The sequence below is a fragment of the Varroa jacobsoni genome, unplaced genomic scaffold, assembly GCF_002532875.2.
Source record: "Varroa jacobsoni isolate VJ856 unplaced genomic scaffold, vjacob_1.0 scaffold_672, whole genome shotgun sequence".
Classification (NCBI taxonomy): Eukaryota; Metazoa; Arthropoda; class Arachnida; order Mesostigmata; family Varroidae; genus Varroa; species Varroa jacobsoni.
In genome coordinates this window covers 281,973-304,850 of record NW_019213574.1, presented here as the reverse complement: position 1 = coordinate 304,850, position 22,878 = coordinate 281,973, and the positions used below count along the sequence as shown (strand labels likewise).

The 22,878-nt window shown below is 42.4% G+C and overlaps 1 protein-coding gene and 1 long non-coding RNA gene across 8 annotated transcripts in view; one reads left to right on the top strand and one right to left on the bottom strand.

Annotated features, from left to right (window-relative positions):
* LOC111262532 (neural cell adhesion molecule 1) overlaps window positions 1-5,678 on the top strand; it is a 51,855-nt gene extending 46,177 nt beyond the window's left edge. For 4 of the 6 annotated variants that reach the window (XM_086969194.1, XM_086969191.1, XM_086969198.1 and 1 more), the window contains one exon: window positions 211-5,678. The gene's annotated coding sequence lies outside the window, so the exon portion shown is untranslated. The remainder of the gene's footprint in view (window positions 1-210) is intronic. The other 2 variants (XM_086969193.1, XM_086969192.1) reach the window with 1 other exon arrangement.
* A 12,454-nt stretch (window positions 5,679-18,132) lies between these two features.
* The window catches only part of LOC111262527 (uncharacterized), a 9,173-nt gene continuing 4,427 nt past the window's right edge, over window positions 18,133-22,878 (bottom strand). For both annotated transcript variants that reach the window (XR_002681671.2, XR_002681672.2), the window contains one exon: window positions 18,133-18,241. This is a non-coding gene — a long non-coding RNA (uncharacterized LOC111262527). The remainder of the gene's footprint in view (window positions 18,242-22,878) is intronic.

The window sequence follows — 22,878 nt, the reverse complement described above, 5'->3', positions numbered from 1 at the left end:
AGTTAAATAAAAGAGATAGTAATAAACCGATCAAGGCCATGGACACGGCTAAAGAGTTGGTTCGACACTCACCAACAGTGATAATAAGGAAGGTATGAGTACCAAAGTTAGAATCGTCGTTTAGTCTATATCAAACAATGTTCATTTCAACTGTAAGAAACCAACAGACAAATAGACGGTAGTCAAAATTTTGATTGTCCGACCTCGCAGTTTTCAGTTGTCGGCCTCAGTGAACGTAAGAAACACCAGACCAATCAATTCATACAGCTCTATGAAAAGCTGCGCCCCAGGCCAAAGCAGACCTGGCTAGACTTGGCCAGGGTCATCATGCTCTCATTGGTAAGTGTACGGCGTATTGAGAAAACCTGTTTTAAGCACGTGCGTGCCAACAGTAGCATGGCGGGGGTGCGACTGCGGCGGCACTCCATTCAGGTGAGGGGAGACTAACCTCATCAGCAAATAGATATGTTATCTTGGAGAGGGATCTAAAACAGGGCCTGTCGTCATGTGATCTCGACGACACCAAACAAGGATAAGCGAACGCTTGCATAAACCTGTAGGAGACGTCAGGAGGACTTTGGGATGAAGGCATGTGCCACCACGGCAGTGTTGCCCATTCGTTAATTTGTTCATCGACTCTTGCATTTATCCTTCCGCCTGAGTAATCGGGAGCGGGAGCGAAAATTGATAAAAAAAAATAAGGAGCAAAGAGAAATAATTACAGGGAGAGCAAGGAAAAAACGTTAGAGGCCTGACAGCCGAACCCCCGAGCAGGTGCACGGCATTTTAGACCCACTTAAGACTAGGAGACAACGCAATGCCAACCCGGTGGATAGCTGGACGGATCGGCAATTGAAAGGGCGCGGAGGGAGGGTCCACAGCGCACATACACACGCCAGAAACGCTGATGTAAATCGACCACTTAAAGGCAACCCGGCTGCGACGGGCGGAACGAAAGCTTGATTTAGGTAGATTTTGACGGGAGAAAACAAAAGGTAGATTGATTTGGAGAATCATTAGAAATGGGAGCAACGATGAACAGACTAAGGAGAAGACAGAGATCCAAATTAAGTTTGGCGTATTTGCTTTACCACGCCTTCCACAACAACAATGTTATTAACAATATCTACGTAAGTTTTACTAGCATCGCAATATCAAACTAAGGTCTAAACTCGTGATTCCGGTGTTTGGAAACCTAGGAAACCTAACCCAACCTAACCTGAGAAGCGAGATAAAGAAACGAAAATTGGTCATCAAAACATCGCACTTCTCATCATGATACAACTCTCAAACACAATCCTGTCGATGACTGTCAGCTACAACTGCAACTATGCTATTAATTTATATAGAAAAAAAAAAGGCTAAGGGAAAGCGCCAAACATTATATATATATATATATATCAATTATTATTATCAGCAGCGGTGGTAACCCCATATTTACCAAGGAGCGGCGGGATATAGATATGTAAACAAAGGTTATTTAGTAAATATTACGGTTGGCCCGCATATAAGCGATGCGCGAAGGAAATACGACGAGACGAAAATGATCAATACAACGACCGGCTGAAACCGTTACTGGATTGCATAATGTGATTAACACATCGACCGCAACAATGGCAAAAAATACTTATATTATTACTGATAAACTATTGATAGTGGCAGCATGACGACATCAACAGGCACCGACGGAAAGATCGACAATACTTGTTGAAGAATCACTTGTCTTGATGTTGCTAATAACGAGGGAAAAGGACCGATAATTAATTGAAAACAACATAATGTACTAGGAAAATTATATACACACATAGATATCTCGGTTGACTTAAATAACAATGAAAGCAAAGAAAAGGGGGAGAGTAGCTGTAAGTATAAGGAAGGTAATTTCGTAATAAAGAATCAACTAAATCTTTCTAAGCGCACCGAAAAGCACAGACACTTCCTACACAGACAATGATACTTACCTAAACCGAAAACGAATGTTTGTGTGTATACAGAAAAAGAGCTAACAATTAATAATTAAACAACGCATAGAGATAATATCACGGAATAAGCGTCTGTAACAATCCTCCACGACTTCCACCCAGACCTGCTATAAGAATCTCCGACGTCAAAGGCCCTTCCTTTAAACCTGTAGAGACCCCGAAAAACGTCCTTGTACCACTCATCACCGTAACGCTTACGCCAAACCTTATCAGATTCAATCTTCATTGTAAAGTATACTTGGGTAAGAGAAAGAGGAGTAAAATAGGTGATATAACATAAATCTAGTACGACTAGATTTATATATATATATATATATATATATATGAGTCTAGTCGAATATTCGTATTGCCAGAGGTATATTTGAGAGGCTGCCTCCGATTGAACATGCAACGGTACCCTGTAAGAAAGTAGCGCAGGCAAGGCTCGCATGACCGGTGACGTCATTGTACTTACTGCCGCTGTTTGTGCTTAGAGAAAAAGGGAACAACGAGAAACGCCACTCATCATGTAAAAATAAGGGGAACTGAATCCTCAAGAATTGTATGGAGTTGTATCATCGCCTAGTCCGGTCACTTGAACGGACTTGTCGTACCCCTCACACGTGTACGGTGTTGATTGATACTAACGAACAAAAACTTCACTGTAAATTATTCAAAGCCGATTGTATGAAAAAGGGGCTATAAACAAGATGGACATAATAACTGGCACTGTTTAAGTATGGAACAAATACGAGTGTGTTAGCGTGTTGAACATGTGCAACAACGATATATACAATTTAATGATGCGAGCCACATCAGAATACAGTCTATAATAATATAAACTTCATAGCATGAGCGATAACAACGCTAGCGGTATTCGTCGAAGAAACTCACTACTGTGACACAAAGACACCCACGTCAGACGGTGCAAGACTTCGTAAAATTTAATTCAACGTTCTCTATACATCACGATTACAAGCCCGAGTGAAAGATCTGTGTTTGGTCGGTGTAGTCCTGCTTGCTGACTTGTACATTCGCTCAAAGTACATACTGGTTCCACCTAAGTCTTGTAGATTCGCCGGTCAGGCTACGAAAACGAGCATCCTGCAACGGCCAAGCGTCCTTTTCACGCTGGCCGCTTAGGCTTTTGATCGTTACTATCGATCGTCACTTTCTTCGTGATGTTCTCATTGTGGTCACTGACCATTGACATGATCCTGCCTTTAAACCGAACTGAAGACCGTTGAAACATGGACAAAGAGAAACCTTCTACTAGTGCGATGTTGTAACATGTCAGTACATCAATGTGAGAATACCCCGACGGCTGACCACAGATAGGTCCTTTTTCGATCTAAGGGGTTGGTGCACTGTAGCAAAGACATCAGAAGCAATAACTATGTGCATATGATGAACTACTCTTATTTTGTTTGCTTTGTGTAAAAGCGAAAGTGGTGGCGTTGATGATTGGGTATTTTGTTCTGAATGTTGTTTGGATCTTATCCTAGACAATCTTTTTGCGCCGCTGCAACTGGTCTTGCTGTTCGTACACCGTATTAGACCTAGGCATTACTGGCGAATTTTACGACTGTATAGGTGACGCTCAATAAAAGCCGGAAAGCAGAACGCACGGGAAAAATATGGGGCATACAGATGTCCACAGACTGTGAAGCAGTACCATTCCGCGCAGTGGAGGTAGCATTTCGGAGAGGGCAACTACAATATGATGGTGTGAAACAAAGTGGGAAGCAATATGAAACAAAGATTTTTGACTAATAAAGCATAGGAGGCGCGGCCAAACCACAAAACTGGCAGATCATAATTTGAAAGGGTCAGATATATTCATAATCATTTCGGATCAAGTGTATTACCATTTGTGTCATCAGCTAGTCAGAAGACTAACTGCAAATTAAAGAAATCACGAGAGGGGGGCAATCGAACAGCCAGAAGAGAAACTGAGCAGACTAGTATTTTCAGTGGCAATGATATGGCGCGTAGTTAATCAAGTCACTACCGCTTTTATTTGTTAGTCATAGACAGATTCATTATCTTTCAGCATTGGCTGGGGAGCCGGAGAATCCTTAGAAGTCCATTTACGCTTCGTTCGATTAGCGTGCCAACCAGAATAGTCAAGTGGGGCTGATGTGGACACGCTGCGAGAAAAAGAGGATGAAATAACATAAAAATATTGCTGAAATTTGATTCAATCGTTGCCCGTCAGTTTAGCAGGTCCAGCCCTTAGCTGTGTTCAAAGAAACGCTTGACCTTGTTTGAAATGGGTATAGAAAGCGAAAAATACAATGTGGACGGCACTACGTCCAAAGGCCATGGAACGTTTAACTAAGGTTTGTTAATTGGAAAAAGCAATCGTATGTATTCTGAGTAGCAAAATCCACCAATTTACTCGAAACTTCTTTTCATTAAACTACAATCTCAATACAGAGACACGATGTCTTTTTCAGTCTTTCGCTATTCGTCCGCTAGGGTACTGTATAGGTAGTAATGTCACGGTAACGCTAATAATTGCCATGAGTATCGCACTACGTTAGTACGATCATCAGTGAGATGAATACTGAAGATGAGCACAGATACGATTCTGGAACTCACGATTGAGTACAACGGGTCTTCGAGAAGCTGCGGGTATAAAAGCGGAAACCAGCGCAGTAAAGCACTGAGCCAGCGAAAAAGACGTAGACTTTTAGCTGGAATTTGGGCTGGAAAGAGTTAGTATTTAAAAAAAAAAAATAATAACAAATACACTCATCTTTCGGCCAGACTAGCAAAGTAACCGCTGCATGCTATGATTTTACAGTACTTCTTATAATGCCGACGGAAATGTCAGCTCTCAAGTCAAATGTGAAACGAATGGGAAACAAAATAGTATCCAGCGTGAATATAAAATGGAGCAGGAAAATGGGTTTCGTTGAACAGTTGGGAAGGAGCGTGGAGGCAAAGACGAATTAAGAGATGAAGCCGAAAGACAAGATTGCTGCTGCTGATGATACTGACAGATAAAATAATAAACAAGAAAATAACTTTGTAAATACGAAATGTGTTAATTGTGAATAATTTAATACAAACAGCACACGGAAACACAAAACGAAGATAATTATGATAATGCAAAAAATAATGACGAACAAGTAAGGCAACCGAGCGAAGGACAGGGAAAGAAAAAGCAATTATGAGAAGTTGTAAAAGAAGGACAGAAAAATATGTATTATTAAAAAAACAATAAAGGAACGAACGGATACAAACGATTTCGACAAACAGAAAAAAACATGAGACAAATGTGAACTGACAGTAAGATAACGACTATGCTAAATATGTGAATGAAAGGCGCTGTGACGACGTTTCCTCCTAAAAAAAACTGAGGTACCATGCGAGCAAGAACTAGGGCTGGTAAAGCCAATGGGCCTACATCTATCCCCGAAGCTATAGTAATAAGCGACGGCGCGGAAAGCCGCAAGCTTGGCAAAATTAAGCAGGACGATAGAAGCTTTAACTCGAATGGAAATTTTTTTTTAAGAAGAATGACGATTTTATTACCATCACTACCAGTTGTATTGTAGTAGACGACAAAAAAACTAACAAAAAGTCTGGGTGGGTTAAAAAACAAAAGGGGGCGATGGCGTCGCGCGAGATGGTGCATTTCAAGAGTAATATTTATCTGTGTAATACTAAACAAATCCAAATAAAATATTTACATGTTCCTTTAAAAAATTGTCATTGCTATTAGGTACTGATGTCATGTAACGGAGACTAGTCGTTGTTGTCCGGGTGTCTCCAGAGAGTGGGAAAAACTAATAGCAGAGTGAACTGTCAACAGAATAAGCAAAGAAAATTTTTGTTAGACATAAAAAATTCGATGCCATTTTCATTATATCAGTGTAGCTCCACTAGGTGTCGCTAGCAGATTAAACGTTAGTTTGGGTATAGCCTTATTTGTTTCGAAATTACAATATATCCTCGTAGAGTTCTCGAGAAAGGTTCTATAGGTTCTTCTATCATAATAGCGCTAACTATTGCCTCTAGATTGAGCCGTAAATAGCATTTGGCACCCGTAATATTTTTAGCACTAATTCAAACGAATTCCATAACGATTTATAGCTACAGGCACGAAAAAAAATAAAAAAAAAATTCAGGTTTGTGAGGTGGACATTTACAACAGTAACGAAGTAAAGAGAGTAAATAGCTCCGAAAAGATTATAAACTCTCGTTATGCTTCATTCTAAACACAGTTTTTTTTTATTTAATGAATAATATTTCAACTCTTCAGTTAATAGTATTTTCAAGCATGGTTCGCTCGCGATAAGCTGAACAAAAATTCCACACGTACCGCTGTTATTTTTAGCTGCTAAAAAAAGTTTAGATATGCTATGTAGAATATAGATATAGCCTTAGTCAAAGAAACATGTTAAAATAATTTCTAAGATGGTACGACACCACATTTAAACATGCGCTATATGCGCTTGAACCTTTGACCAACCATATGAACCGGCTAATGAAGCTAACATTTTGATAACATAAAAATATAACGATAGCAGGAGCTCTCTAATCTTACAAAATTGCTTAGATTTCTATCGAAGCGAGAATACTATATCTTAGGCAGCCTATAGGCTACAATTGCGTCGACTTAATCGACGGGTAACTAAGGTTTTTTTTCCTGGTCCATGGGCTGAATCTTTTAATAAATATCCTGCCAAATACTACATTTATGTTTAAATAAATGTTTCTGCCACGGTCATCGTTTAAAAATATATTCCTGTAAATCATGCAGGCCCTGCAAAGCTGGTATCAATCACGTTTGTTCGGGACGCCCATGTTGTCGCTCCTGCTGCTACTGCCTGATTTCGCCCACGAGCAAAAAATTGACTTGGTGGCAGATTTCCAAGCCATGACGTGCTTACGTTGCAAAACATAAAATATGATGACGACAATAGTAGAATCGTGTCTATTATTCCCAGGTATAATTCAACTCAGGTAGGTCAAATTTCTGGAAAAAAAAACCAATTTCTTTATGGTGTTCGAATTCTATTATTATACCCGAAGCGACTATAGCATAGTTGATTTGTCTACGTTCCTCTTAAGCTTATCTGATGTCATTTTTATTTTGTTTTCACTACTGCTGGTGAACTGAGCTTGTTGGCCCATACCCATACTGCCACCGCTTGTACGCCTATCGTTATTTGGTCAATAATAAATTTCTAATAGAACAATGATTCTTCCTTGCCGAAGACAAACGGATTTCATGCTACTGCCGATATTACGGAGTGCCAGTGATGGAAATTTAGATTGTTCTTCTTATTATTTTGCTGTAAATTCTTTATACGTTGTTGCTGCTGCACTTAAGCTTCCCGCTGTACATCTTCATCAGCACTTGCCGCTGCCGCGGCTATTACCTGCGGTATCACTGCACAGATTCGACGAGTCGTAAGTGGCTGGGTTGTAAAGCCTCACAGCACGCGCAAGGAAATACAGAACTGATATTTAAGGGCAGAGGAGCAGGAATTGGTGGTGAAGGGCGTTCTCGGGAACCGGAGGCCGTAGCAGCTGCTGCAGCGGTTGCTGCTGTTCGTCGAGATGGATGTAGAAGAACTGAATAGTCGGTCATTAGACCGCTATATGAAGTCGGATCCCGTTCCTTCTCTTCTTTGGGCGACATGTAGCGTCCGTGGCATTCGACCTCGTACCCCTCCCTACGTGGCGCCCTTGTCTGCCGCTGTGCTGTCTATACGAAGTGTCGAGATGAATTTATGTTGAAGCCGGGAAATAGGGAGAAAGAGAATTGCGTGAGGGCAAGCCGGCGTAGAACCATGAATTTTCCCAAAGAAGCTTTGCACAGTTCCCTGAGCTTACACAGGACAAAGAACGAAAAGGCTAGCGAGAGGGTAGGCAAGTAAGTAAGATTCCTGTTTGTGGCAAAGGCAACGGGCGCTGGGAAGGGACAGGAGAGCGGAAGGGCAAAGCTGTTTTAGCAGCCCCTAGAGTACGATTGCATTCGTATGATTAAGTGCAAGCATGGGCAAACAGCACGATGTAATGCGACGCATCATAGCCGGTAGGGTAGAATCTGCAAGATAGTTCTTAATTTGTAGGGTAATAATAATAGTGTGCAGAAACATAGATCGTTGCGATGGCTGTTGAGTAGGCTGGCTTAGTACATACTGTAAAGGGCCTTATAGGCATATGAACGTAACGAAAAGGTTAATTTCGTGCTGTTTCATGAGGCACAATTCTTTGATGGCACAACAGGCTCGGACTCTAAGAACCCTTTCTAGTGCATGTAGCTTAAGAAAATGAAAGTACGATAGTACGAAGGTAACTCCAACAATACCTCGTTGCAGATGTGGTATGATGGAAGTAATTCTTTATGGTGAATGAGCACGGTCGTTGTTGACATAACTGACTGAGTCATCAAAATGCCAAGAACGAACCTAATGGGCGTTTGTGATTGCAGCAGACTGACTGAGAAGGGCAAAAATAAAACACCGTAAAGAAACGCTATGCACTAAAGTGGAGTATGCAGCTTGAGTTACCGTACATACGTTTCACTACTAATGGGCAGATTTTATTGAAAATTTCTTTATCGTTTTGGTTTTCTCGAATCGGTCGAATCCATTAATCATTACTTAACGTAAAGTAACAGAGCTATCTGGTACAGAATATAAACTCCTCAGACGCGGAGGGTGTAATACATTATTAGGAATTGCTCTGCGTACATGTTGAAAAAGTTAAACACGAAAAAATGAAAGCGTAGAGCTCTACGCTTTTCAGGTCAAACACTGGGACTGTGTATTAGCCAATCCGGTACAAGAAAGTGTTTTGAATAAGCTACCTTCTGCGTTACCTTCGTTTTTGTTAGCTTCCTCCCGGAGCCGGGGAATCCATCTATGATACACATGCCGCATTTTTTCAAGTTTTTCGGTCTAGTTAAAACGAACCACAATCGTCAATTTGCTTTTCGCCAATTGTACTTGTGGACGCAGCTGAACTTATAGAGCCAACTATCAGAACGATGAAGTTAGCACACCAGAACGCCACATCTTACTAAAACAACCGCGTTTCTCAAAATAAGGTTGTACGCGACCACAAAACACAATCGATTCCTTATCACGACCTCTCAGAAATCTCGAAAAAAACAAGCATCTTTAATTTCGATTATACTATTTATTTCATGCGGGATATCCCGTAATATTTGGTGAGTTCTTTAACCATTATAATATATGTTGGCCCGGAAAATAATTGTCGAACATTATTCTCGAGGCCATTACCTAACCTTTGAATTAAGTCTCTTTTTTCCGAACTTCTTCTGAATGAGCTCCATTCCACCCTTGCTAAGTGTACCACGTGCTTCAACAACTGGAAAGCCATAGATCACCTAAATGTCAAATGTTCTTCAGCGCAGACCTTACACGCATTAACATAATATTCGAAAGTACCTTTAACGTGACGAAATATTAACATGACTACGCTACGCAGAGGATCGACATGGCCTGGCGTCATATGACGCGCGCATAGATTTTTATGAATCACTTATTGCCGATTTCTTTCTGCCTGACGGCAAAAGGTTACTTAGTCGCCTGAACAGGACAACCTGCCGTTCTGTTCAGCGGCATTCGCGGGGGCAGAGCTAGAGCGACAGCAGCTGCGATGGGGGCGACAGCAGACGCAGTCTGATGCCTTTCATTCTCATTCGTCCTGATTGTCTTTTGTACCTGAAACAAATCATATTGTTCGAAGTGTTAATTTAAAGGAGCTTGTCCTTTCCCCTGGCCTCGTCGCTATACTCGCCATCCTTTGCATTCAAAAAAACCGTTTGTCCTTTTTTTGGTGTTCTCTCGAATTTCCGTTTGCTGTCTCCCATTCTGCTTATTCACTCTAGCCCACGCTGCCATCCCATCTGCCTTTGACGTTGTCATCGGGATGGACTCTGGGAGAGAAATCCTTACGCCATCTTTTTTCCGTTGCTGGTGCTCTTGCTATCAGTGTCGTTCGTTTGCTTCGAGAGGGCGAGGTTGGTTTCTCACGGGGGGAGGCAGTGAGAAGGAGGATATTGATGGGGCTGAGTTCGCTTCGGCACGTGGTTACCGCTAGCATTGCCTTCCAGCCTTCTCTCTTTAGCTTGCAAGGCTCACTCTATCTTTAGTGCTGCTTCATGGCTGAGGCTGCGATGCAATGCGTAGCTATTACTGCTGATGCTACTGCTACTGTCGAAGAGGATGCCGAGAACGACGTTTTCTTCGTACACAGCCGCGTTCGCGCCTCTTAGTTCTCGCTAACAGATAGCCAAGCAGACCAAGCCAAACAGGCACGCCATGCGTAGTGTGGCTGCACAATAGCAGAACCGGGCGGGCCTTAACAGCAGGCCTTACGCTGCGCGCTACTGGCTGACTGCCTATGCTCGGTCTTCCTGCTGCTGCTGCTCCGCCGCAGCCTTCTGGTGTTTTTATCGATAATACGCTTGCTCTTCATCCTCTAGACGATCCAGAAAGAGCAGAAACGAAAAATGGGAGGACGAACGAATGAAGGAGATGGTGGGGGGAGAAAGGAAAAAAAACTGAGTCTGTAAGTGAGATTCCTTTTCCTGAAGACACTTGGTGGCGGCGCCAGTGTCGCCGGCAGCATCGGCACCAGCGCAGCAACGACTGCTAGCTGCAACCGCGCAACGGTAGAGACAAGCCGTTCCATCCGGACTCTTCATGTTCGGCTGGACGACCGCAGGGCGTTAGTGCCAAACTCTCTTTCTCTAGTCCTCTTTCTTTTTCTGATTTTTCCTTCTTCAGCTTTCCCTCTTTTCTTCTTTTTGAGATAATACCGTAAGATGGCAAGATGAAGCAGACAACGAGAGCACCACTGTACAGGGACTCCGAGAGGCTCTCTCAAGATCCCTGGGGGGCTTGGCAAAGGAGAGCTGCATGGGAGCTCAGAAATTCAGGACTAGAGCAGAGAACAGGGCGAAGCTGTTGGGGAATGGTAGCCGAGTGTTGGACTTCTCAGCCACCGCTGCTGCCGTTTTGTTACTAATGCCGCCCTTAGTGTTCTCCTAGAGTCCTGAGGCAGCCACAGTGACGTCGGCCCTGCCCACCCTGCCCCTTTGGCACAACACGCCCCTGGTGTAGTGGATTCCCTCCACCGTTACTCCATTTCTGCCGTGTACTTCGAGCCTGCTCGCTTTGCGCGAGCATGCGCCTTTGACTGTTGTCATAATCCAGGCTTTGTGCGCGTTATCCTAAAAAACAATCAATGCCAAGGCGACAGGAGACTGAGGACGGAAGAAAGGAGAAAACGAGTGAAAGAAACAGACAAAGGTAAACGAAGTCATCCTCCTAGTAATTGCAGAATACGCTGCAGGCAATAACGACAGTGGGCTAACGAAGAGCGAATGGCGATGAATTTTCAAACTAGTATGTATCAGAAACTAAAAAGATGTGTGGTAAGTAGTGATATAGTACATAGTGTGACGGAGAGGGTTGAAATTATAAAGTCCTTATAATTTGTATTAGTAAGCATAAAACTGAAACGAAAACATTGGATTAAGAGTTATACGCACCCGCTTAAGTATGGCAGCTATCGGGTAACTCGGTGAAACTCGTGCACGTAGTTGTATAGAGGATAATGTAACGATCGTAAATTTTAGCATTTTAAACAAGTTATTACTGAAAATCCATTCATTTAGCTACTATTTACATAGATATAAATTGTACTGCGTTTGAAACGTTCCTGGACTATATATACACCTGTAAGGCCCTGTGCATCTCGTAACGTCGGCCTGCGTATCGTACCTGACTTGATACACTGAATTAATTTAGTACAGTGCGACCGACACTATTTTCAGTAAATTGCCAATTATGAAATCGATTTCCTCTTTATGCCATAACAATATAGTAAAATGGTAACTTTGTCATTTTTGGAAAAATGTGGCGCTAAAGTACCAGTTTGAAATGCCAAGTCGGAACGCCGGTGTATAGCTATTCCATGATGGTTTTCAAGCGATCAACAGACAAAAGTCTAATGAGGCAGTTTAAGTTCGCCCTTTTGCCATAATTATATATTTTATATATCACCCGGACGAATAAAATGAGCAAATTAATAGTTTTAGCGTAAAAAACTAAACACATTACGGGTTGGGACAAAGGTGCAGCTTAAAAAAGTAACAAATTCTTGCATAAAGGACTGACTTTTTCTTTTGATCATTCTGCAGCTTGTGTGGGATACCTGAAATAGATTTACCATTGAAGCAGGAAATAGCGCAGGGTGCATGTGCTGCACTTCATCATATCAACAACGTATTGGCTACGTTAGCGTCAACAAAGGAATATTCATCAATAAAATGCCTATTAAATGTATATACCTAAAACTTTAAAGAACTTTTGGTATTTTCGTTATGTGCGCTTTTTTGTTTTTTATTAAGGGAAAACGCTGGATACAAATAAAGGTAAACGTTCATAGAAGTCCCAGTTTTAGTTGACGTTTACCCGGACAGAAAATAATGAAGGTATCTACATTAGGAATACAAGAGCACACTAATCAAGCATATGGACACCTGTAAAATCTACCAGCGTATACGCGTTTAAGTATCGACAAACAGATACACGTATTACTGATCGTTAAAAAGAAATGACTAACTAATTGCTAGCACGAGTTTTCAGGCCTGACTTGTGGCAACAGGGACCTCACAAGGCAGCGTCCTGGTAAAAATTCCACCCAGGGTGAGTAAGCTTATTGGAACAATTGTTTCACTCTCAAGTCACAGCTGTTTCCTATTTATGTATTTAGAGTAAACTGGCTGTTGATTCTAATAGTGTACAGCTTTGCCGTTACTGTATCTCCTAGCGTATTATTAATATTGATAGGCATAACTGACCTAACGTACTTGCTTGGTCTAGCGAAACAGCGCCAAGCTAAAAATGTGTTTTTTTTTTGTTTGCTAACAAAATTAATTAACGCCTCTTGTAAATGAAGTTTTAACGGAGCTCTTCATTTAGCCAACTCTAACTCGCGTTATGTTCAGCTTGCCCTGTCTTCACCAACAGCATCGACACTAGCGGACAGCGCCAGACAAATCTTGCTTGTCATCAGCTTTTGTCCTCTATCACCCACAGTTTACTTCCGCTTTCAATACACACATGCGTCTTTTGTGAACGCAGTATATCGGTGTTGTTCAACGACGGATGGTTATATCGCACGTCTTCCTAGGAAATCTTACGCAGCTAATGCATATGCTAATGTCTTGGGCATACCGCACGGCTGACGTCGGCGATACGACCCGGTCGCCCGACGCAGCAACAGCGATGACGGTCGCCGCTGTGACTCGTAAGGAGAAGCAAGAATTTCTTACCCGAAACGAGTAACTTCCCGGCAACACTATCCACACTCCCAGTCTCTCTGCCATGTCGAGCTTACCCAAACATTAATGCAGCTTTTGCACACCAAGAAGCCACCCATCTCGCCATTTTGTCCGCGAGACTGTATGGTGCAGCAGCAAGTCATTTACCACTGTCGGGACGCGGGAATTGGGCAGATTGGCCTACCGGCTATGAACTACGTCGTTCATACATAGCGCTACAGGATCGCGAGAACAGTGGAAGCGCATTCAGAGATAGAGAGAGGTTGAGGGTAAGAGCATTCATGAGATACAGCTCAACAAAGCGACATTGTTTTGAGTGCCGTGTAGATAAGCGTCTGGAGAACTGCCCCATTACTTTGATAGCTGCTGAAGGAATGTTCAGTCAGTAAGCATGACTTCTATTCCCCCTCTGTCCTTCATTTGGGTGCCTGAAGTAAAGGCTTTGAATTTTAATTTAAGCATTGACAATTTCTACAAACATATGTAGATATTTGTAAGACGCAGTAACAGCAATTTTGTGTTATTTTTCCATATTCTGTACGTATGTAGTCTATTGCACACTTTAAAGGTGCGTCGTATTAACCTAAATCAAAAGAGCGCAAAGTCCGAACAATCTAAACGTTTCATGTAGTCGGAAGTCGGTCGAAACTGGGAATAATCATTATTCGACAGGTTATGAGCTACCCTTTTTTGAAGACGTCTATCACGCTTCGGTGTCGAAACAACTTTAACATATCAGACGGGAAAATCAATAGCCTCAGAATTAATCGATATACAGGTATCAAAACATATTGCTACAAAAATAGCAATCTGTTTTGATTAAAAAGCTTTTATTATACGTTGTTTTTTTGGTAAATAACAAATGTCGCCTTAAAAATACACTCCTATCCCGCACTTTTTGGATCTAATGCGTCGCAACGTGCCAATGATTCCACTTTCGACTCGGACATGCTTCCGAGTAGAAGTGACAAGCTTTGCCTTGGTCTGTCTCACATGTCACGTCGCCGTCATAGGCCCACCGAACCAAAGTGAACGGAGCGGTTTGACTGCCCTTCACCAGTGATCGTCACTGCAAACCGCAACAACCCATCACACCAAACGAACAGCTCGTTCTACTAGCCCTACACATGCTGTCTGGCCTTAGACGTCAGATGACTCTTCTGCGCATTGATATGTTTGTGCCCTTTTTCCTCTTCGTCCCCGAATACCCCTTTTTTCCCCATTGCCCCCTTCCTATTACCTCAGTACAGTTATATATCTCGCTGTTGCCCACTGGCAGGAAAGCAATCAGGGTAGCTTTCTCCATTGCTTTACACTTCTGCCCCTAATCAGTCGCTTCTATGTCTCTAGCTAATACGTAGTGTTCTGTCATGTGGTATGTATGAGTGTATGGCTGGGAGCAATGGCGAAAAGGAGAAAACGAGGCCAGGCGACGCTATCTTAGTCTTACGATGAGAAGGAGATGGCTGTAACACATGGCTCAGAGAGTTGGACAGACACTGAGCAGGCAGCGGGCAAGTCTTTTTGATCCTGCAGCATTCCGCATGGATTGTTAGCCGTAAGCCGGCGGCTATTGCGTCCGTCGAGCGACCATTTACGCTCATATACTACTCGCCGTGTGTCTCAGATTTTTCTTTTTGGAGAGAAAGAGAGAGAGGGGGGCGGGCTGCGAGTCACACAAAGGCGGACAAGTTTCCGACAGTCGCTTCAGCGTCGTTCTCAAGAGCGCAAAATCAAACCTCTAAGGGGGGCCATCACGATTACTCGTCTCTGGTCTTTCTTCACTAGGCCTTTCGGATTTTGCTTCTTCGTTCTGTGAGGATAATTTGAGCTAACCCTTGTGTTATTGTTTGTCGACACAATAGATTATAGACATACTGGAGTCGAACTGCAGCTCATCTATCTATTTTGATCGTCGACTTGATATTGACAAACAATAATACTTTGTGCGTCAACGGAGCACTCTGTAGGTTTATTGAATAACGCGTTACTCATTCTGTTCATCGTCGTTAGATAGACGCAAGATCTACAGTCTCCGCCAAGTTCTGAGTTCGGATCAGAGAACAAATGTTATGTTATTGAAATCAATATACATAACAGAACGGGTATAGTAAGTGGCTAACGCATGTCTATCAATATCCTGATAATGGTTTAGGTGTTGGCTTTATTCTCAGAACCTCCGTTCGAAGTGCGACCCTCCACTTGCTGTGTTGCTTTAAAACAGCGACGAAGTGGCTTGCGATGACGAGGAGTAAGTCAGGTGCAGCGTGGGTGACGAGACGAACGAAAGTGGTTGCAGGTCACGTGTCCTGGTCGCGCCTCGCTTCACTCACCGCTACATCCTACGCGCTCTTCTGCAATAGTACCAGCGGGCTTAGCTAGCACCCAATCTCTCTACAAATACTTCCAAACTGCAAACTTCCTACCCGCGGCTGAATGGTTGGCCAGTTGCCAGGGGGCGCGCAGTGCCGACTCGCAAGGAGGCATCGACGAGGGTATCGTCGTAACGCGTTGGTGGCCACGGGCCGATCGGCAACCACTGCTGCGTTCCTTCAGAGTACCTGCCTCCTCCTCGCAGTTTTTCCTGCACAGCTTTGCCGTATTGAAGCACAACCAGGTTCGAAGCGTTCCAGTTTCCTCGCCCCCAGAGATAAAATTCTTCTCTGTTAGAACTGTCCCGCAAGGCGTCTTGTTTATACGCGGAAAAATGTGGCGCGATTTTTGCGACGAAGACCACATCCCCAGCACCTCTGGTCTACTAGATCGCCTCCATTCACTGCGTGGCTAGGTGGTCGGGATCGAGTTGATGGATCGACAATACAGAGGGTGAATCAGCCCTGCAGCTGAAGTAGCTTTGTGGGAAAAAGCCTGACCAAAAGGAGCAATCGAGTCAGCAGGCACACTATCCACTATAAAAAAAAAAAAGAAAAACCCTGTTGGCTTCTTAACCAATGTAAAACATTCCACAATGGGATTCGACTAGAATGGGCACAAGGCGCAGGAATCAATCGTAGCAACAAGCATTTGGAGTGCTCACCTCTAAAAAAAGCTCTTAGCACGACTGGTAGATGATACACACATTTGGAAGATGCGTTCGTAATGAACTATGTTAAATACTTTCAGCATCCATGAAACAGACACACAGTTTAATGGTCGAAAAGTGTACACACAATCACCAGCGACGTTCGTATGAGAGAGCTTGCACAAAGGATACCGTAAAGAACAGACAAACGCTGATTTAGGCAGCCAAACCTGCGGCTCACATGTAGGAACATCATACTTTTTAGGATCCATCTAGCGGGATCAGTCGGGCGAACCCCGAATCTTCAATGTAAATTTACTAATTTTGAACATTATTTTTGTAACGTTTATGGTTCGGCATAATTTGAAAGAAAGCGCAAAACCACTATATATGTGCATTCTTGCGCATATCAGTAAACTCAGAAAATACATTTTCTGACTGAGATATTACTTAAAGGTACGCTTGAACAAAGTAATAGCTAAGCATGAATCGAAGCTTAGCAGGAACCGTTGAACTGTTTCCAATTTCGAAAAATCACAAGGGTTTTGTAAAGTCCTTAAAAAAGCGTAAAAATAAAAATTAGATCTATGAAATACACGGTACCAATTTTCTGTAGCAAGCCCGCGTATACGATCCTAGACATAAAGTCGATTTCTTAAATTTTCGAAATTAAAAATTTTTTTTTGCATGTGCAAGACAATACAAACTTCGGCTTGTTTCGGACCCGAAATCTTGGCAACGATCAAACTGTTGTAAAAGCAGAAATCAAATGGGTGTCTCATTGTACGAGACATTTTACATAACAACAACTATCATAGGAGTAGACTCCTGATAGACTGCGCCCTAGCAACCCTTTGGACTTTATAAAAAGGCACTAAAATTCGTGATCAGCTAAAGAGCGGCTCAATGAATCGGTCGATGTGTTTTATTGATTCCATTTTTATGTTGTAGCTATTCGGATCGAAAACATGGTATGACTATTACCTCTGTCAATAAAGCTCTGCCTTTGAAAGGCATTACTTCATTGATCGTAAAGGAAACTCGAAGGTGAAATTTTTTCCAAGAAATTATTATTGGACTTCAAGATTTTTGAGGCTCTTTAATACTCTTTTAGTCTGAAGGCGAAATCACAGCATTCCAGACACTTTCCCTTGCTTTCCGTTATATCGGATCAGCTAATACAACCGTTAGTTACTCCATTCACTTATTCAGAATAGCAAAATAGGGTCGTATGCAAGCACACAGTCGAATCATTGTGTCTGTCCAACAGCGGTAACCATCTTGACGAGAAACGCGTCTCAGATCCAGTCGTTATCCGATTCTCTCCTACGGTTACCAGTCCCGGTTCCTGTCGCGTTCGTCTGTGAATGTCGTTTCCAGCAAACCGGCTTTCCTGATGAACTCGTGAATATTTCAAACCAGCTAAGCTCTTCTAGATGGCTAAGCTTGTCCTGCAGCATTTACACACCTATCATAACCTGACTACCTTTTTATAAAGGTAAAATGCATAATGTATACATGGCTGCGTTATGTCCCTTACGACGCAGGCCAGTTGAGTACGGTTAGTTAGAGAACAATTCGCTTTCACCAGTCTACGTGTTGTATTATATATGTATATTAAAACACGAAATTGAATATGAAATAAGCAGGAAGCGTTGTACAAAGCGGATGCCGAGAACGATGTCAGTTAACTAGGTTGGAGGGGAGTATCTCAGCTATCTGCACGCGTGCGTTTGTATGTTCACCGGGTGACGAAGTCACCGAACAATTATAATATGAACAAAGGATAATTAGAAATACGTTACTTGCTTAAAAGGTATTAAGAATTTTATTATAACGTCCACAGGTTTCTCATTTTTGTAGTTCGAGTGCTGTTCTCGACTGACAGGCGCTGGTTGAAAGGGTCACGTGTTCCTGGAACAGGAAATTGTAAATCGGTCTGAAAGTGCTTTACAGTGAACTACGTTACTACCGGCAAAAAAAGTGTGGTGAAGATGGCCAACGCAATTAACGTCATATGGTAGTGTGTATTCAATGTATACGAGACGTCACATTTATCTCCTTCTCAAATTGTTCAGTGGCGCTGTATGTACTTATCCTGACGTGATCAGGCATGTAATCCTTGTTGTCCAGCTGAGAAGAAGCAAAAAAATTTGTTTTTTTAGACAAGCATGTACGCCGAAACGACCAAAAAAAAAAAATAGGCCTTTTATTAAAACGACCTATAACGACGAAAATTAGCTTTTGTTTTTCTTTTTATATGTTACAGATTGCTTCTTCCTTCGAATAAGCGCGTTATAAATTATCACTCGTGCCTCTTGCAACTACGTATATCAGCTTTCTCTAGCACGTAACGTAGGAAGTACGTAATAAGCTGCAGTAGTGTGAATATTCAGGAGCTTATCAAAGCACTCGTGCGCCACCGCGCAATAATTGTTTGTTCTTCTTGAGTAAATATTCTTCTGAAGTGACGATGGTGACTTAGAATGGAATACGCGGTTTTCAGTTGCATACATCTTTGTTACTCAAAAAGATTTAGTCGAAATAAAAAAAGAAACGAGCGTAACCGTCATAGAATAGGTAATCAAAATTATAGAATGCATGGATCCTTTCATCTTCTATCTTACCTCGCTACGAAAATACTAACGGAATCAATAGTACATCTTCATTTAATCTACCTGCACAACATCGAGTCTTCAAGGAAGTCCTATCCCCACAACGTCTATACGGGTTAATATCGAAAGCGAGTGTTACAGACAAAACAAATGTCACTAACACAAAACGTTCAACTTCACCATTTTTACGGTGTTGTGTCGCTCGAGAGCTAAATCTATCAAATTGATAGCCTGCTCCAATCTACTGCAACTCTACAATACTGCAAACGTTGGCAAAACATTTTAAGCGCATATATATATATATATATATATATATATAAAGAGAGAGATCCTGGGCAAGCGCACTTTGAAAGCTTTCGCACGCAGTGCAGGACTCTAGAAACGTTTTGGGTATTCAAGTAGGGTCCTCTTAGCTTCTTTCATAACATGCGTTTAAGCTGTATTTTCGCATATTGGTTATAGCATTCTCACACTGAAACGCCGCATATAAGGGGCATAATTGCCGGAATGATTTAGCCACTGGTCATATGCATTTCATTGATCAGAAAATGTCACTCGTTTTATAAAAACAACATCCATTGGGTGTGCTGAAGGCAAAATCATATGAAGTGGTATTGAGTTTGTAATGAGTCTATCTAAATAGAAGATATTATTTCAGGCCTCGTTACAACGAAGCGTGAAAAGGCCTCCCGTTTTGTTGGAACGACCTAGTTTCTAGAAATGTGTCAGATGATACTGTCGGCAGATATTTTTAGTCCGAAAAAGGAGCTTAGACATTATAACTACAATTAATTGAAGCTTTGATTAAAGACACGTTGGTTTAAGAACAAGTAACTCTCGACAGCATTATCACGGGGATGTGCCAAGATCACGAATACCTCAGGTGATACCCCTAACGACAACACCCCAAAAATACGCGTGGATCCGATCAGTAGCACGTACGACGATATTAGTTCGTTTGCAAAGGAGTGCTTTAAAAAGATGTCTTTTCAAACTAGCCTCATATAATCGAGATTTAGCGGCTGTGTATAGCACAAAGGACACGGTTGAAAACCACCTATACCTATGCTCAATGCAAGATTGATAAAATTAAGGAATAGTTGCAATAACTTCACGCTGACACAATGAATCACCTAAAGATATGAATGTTACTAGAATGAGAAGCTTTGGACTAAGTCATCCACGAGTTTAACAGTTCGCACTTTCTAATCCAGTATATATCTGGTACAGTTTGGTGGTACGGTGGTTCATATCATGCCCAACATAAATCGTTTGAAACCGTTAATAGTAAACAAACATAATTATAGGGCATTGGATTTTACATATCTATATATATATATATAATGTCAAGTTCATATCATAAGCCGTACACTTTCCAATGGCAATCACCAATATGTCCCGAAAAACGCTAGCTATACAAAAACTATCCGACGGTTTAACGTCGCCAAAAATTAACAATTTACAATCAACGGATTCTGCTTATAAAATAACCTTCACTACCCACGAAAATTCTGCTTTATGGACATCCAGTCAGTACAGAATTGAGATGCATATTACTAGCATTTTTCTCGAGTATCATTGAACTCTTTTGTTTCCAGATCGATGCTTGCAGTATTTAGACTGGGTCAGCACCGGGACTGTTAGAGACCGTTCGGTTTCACTTTAAGGGTCCATTTAAGGTTCCATGTGTTTGTTTTTTTATTTTTTCTTAAACAATATAAGGTAAATAAGATACATCGATCGTATTACTTTCATATATGTATGAGTCGGTAACGTTCAGTGGGATAATGACTCCTTTGCCAAATTACTGTTTGCTCTGTTTAGCCTACTGTTAGTACTTTGTTGGCTTAAACCTAGAAGCGGCGGTACGAAGCCGAGCCTACGAACCCTTCCAGGTTGGCTCGCATCTCTTTGAAGGACGAAGGAGACGTTTCGAGGCGCTGGACGATTCAACAGTTACTCGAGAGGCCGGGAGTAAAAACCCAAAAAGAGCCGGCAGTTCGCTGCTTTCATTGCGTATGCTACTCATGGTCGGGTCAGGGAACGCTGCCAGGGAGAAACCTGACGCTTGAAAAGCGTCGGGTTTCTCCCTGGCAACATTTCTCCCTGCCCTCCCCCCCTCCCCCCGCCCCTTTTTTTCAACGTTTCTGACGAGCCTTCTTCACCGAGAATCTCTATAGTGTACGACAGTTAGAAGCTTTCGCTTTATACGGTAGCCTTGTTTCCGTACTTCGGTCTCATCCTTCTCATACATTAGGCATCTGTGACCAAAAAAACGCTAGCACTAACGGACGATCACCCAGAGGTACCAAATTTTAAGCCTTAAATCGTATCCACTAGCGAATTGGACAGTGGGTGAGTAGAGTGGCATAGAGGCAGGAGCGTTTGGACTCTGCCGGGTTTAGGTTTGGCCAGGGAGAGAAGAAGAGTCGTGACTGACGTTCAAGCCACTGCGGGTTGAAAAAGAAGATACCGCCTCTACCCCTTTCACCCAATACCCTAATGCGCACTCTGTGAGCTCACCAAATCGCCTAGGGAAAAGCCTAGAGGAGCCTTCAACAGGAACCGAAAAAAGTGGCGCCGCTGCTAAAAGAAATGATAAGTGCATGCGAAACACGTCTGACCGTGTCTGTAGCGTGTCACGTCTACGGCGAAAAATCTCCTATTGTTTCCGCGGCATCTTCCTGGCCTTGGACACCCCATTTACGTCCTCAGCCTACTTTTTCTTTTTCTGCATCGTCAACCTCGTCTCGTTCTTTCTTGCGTCTTTTTCCAGGTTTTTTTGTGGCCTGTTACTAGCGCAGTGAACATCACAGCTCTTTGCATGAGAGGTGTGACCGCACATTAGACGGAAGGAGGCCGCAAACATGGTGGTACGTTACAGTTCAAAAGAGAAAACAGTGACCTGTTCGCTCTCAGTGTTACCGATTTTACGGTGGCGGAGCGCAGTTACACCCAATTTGCAGGCAACAGCGTCTTATAATCGACAGGCTAGTGTAATTTGAGGCAAACTTGGAGGCATTGGGGGGGGGGGGGGGAAAAGAAGGTTTAGACGAACATTATAATGAAGGATAGGCCATATTGGGGTCCGCAAAATTAGTAAGAAGACAAGGAGCGGAAGTAGTAGACTCATTTTGAGCTATTTTAATAAAGTCTCCGCTGTAGATATTAATCGTACTTCCGTCTGCAAAGTGGATGTTTATACTGCTATTGAAAATTATCGAGTATATATGATGAGCAAGGTGCGTGCATAACTTATTATCAAGGTTAAATCACTTAAATTGTTTGACCTTGATGTTCGGTAAATACATTGTGCAAGACTCAATAGATTTCAAATTTGATATCCAGGAATGGTCTAGCGAACTAGTCCACACCTGGTAGCGAAGAGAACATCGAGATTATTGAATTCAAATGGGTGGCCGGGCAATGCATACGATCTGAATCCCCTTATTAGACTATGAAGCTAGACGTTTACTATTTGATCTGGAGAAGCTAAGATGCTTCTAAGTATAGAAGTAAGTAAGTAAGTATAGAAGTGAATATTCGCCTAAGCAAGGACGCCCCTGCTGTGGCGCTTTTTGCTGAAAACTGGGCAGCACAGCACATCATATATCCGTGTACGACCAGCCACCTATGCCATTCACATATTACAAATTGTACCCATTCGAATGTGTCTTTCCCGTATTGGTAAAAACTTGCCCATCTGCTGGCCCGTAAGGTAGCCAGCTAACTCAGACCGGCCTCAACTCAGCCACAATTGGTGAAGCCTAGAAATGTAAAGGTCTCATTGGAAATTCGTGCTGCACTTGTCTCTCGCCCAGCGAACAAAAGTAACAAAGCTCCGTACGAATGACCTGTTTCAACTATTAATGGCGATGAAGGTTCTTTCGCACGGCCCGTCAAAAGGCATACGAGGGAGAGAAAGATTCTTTTTAT